Source organism: Microtus ochrogaster, chromosome 6 (assembly GCF_000317375.1).
Source record: "Microtus ochrogaster isolate Prairie Vole_2 chromosome 6, MicOch1.0, whole genome shotgun sequence".
NCBI lineage: Eukaryota > Metazoa > Chordata > Mammalia > Rodentia > Cricetidae > Microtus > Microtus ochrogaster.
In genome coordinates this window covers 65139101-65139536 of record NC_022013.1, presented here as the reverse complement: position 1 = coordinate 65139536, position 436 = coordinate 65139101, and the positions used below count along the sequence as shown (strand labels likewise).

At 34.6% G+C, this 436-nt stretch overlaps 2 long non-coding RNA genes across 2 annotated transcripts in view; one reads left to right on the top strand and one right to left on the bottom strand.

The window, feature by feature from the left end:
- Positions 1 to 436, bottom strand: part of LOC113456191 — an 11734-nt gene that overhangs the window by 2957 nt on the left and 8341 nt on the right. The gene's annotated exons all lie outside the window — the stretch shown is intronic.
- LOC101984725 overlaps positions 1 to 436 on the top strand; it is a 21183-nt gene that overhangs the window by 16663 nt on the left and 4084 nt on the right. The gene's annotated exons all lie outside the window — the stretch shown is intronic.

The window sequence follows — 436 nt, the reverse complement described above, 5'->3', positions numbered from 1 at the left end:
AAAAAAAAAAAAAAAAAAAAAGACAGCCTGCTATAAATGAGACCCTATTTAAAAAAATTTACAAAAACAATTAAATAGTGAACCAGAAGGTAGAATGAATACATAAATGAAATAATTATTATGGTGGCACACACCTTTAATTTCCAGTACTTGCTAGGCAGAGGCAATAGGACTGCATAAGTTTCAAGGACATCCAGGGCCTTATACCAAAAACTCATCAAGAAAGAAGCAAGGAAAGGAAAAAAAGAAGGAAGTGGGGAGGGAGTAGTTACTGCTTTCCTGGAGTTATCATAAACCTTGAGCACCAACGTCTCCAAGATTCAGTTTCCTGTCCCTGTAAAATGGGAGCATTTGTTGTGGAATATTACTTTAACTATGGAAAGGTGTGTTACATTTGTTTATGTTGTGGACTATTAGTTTAACTATGGAAATGTGT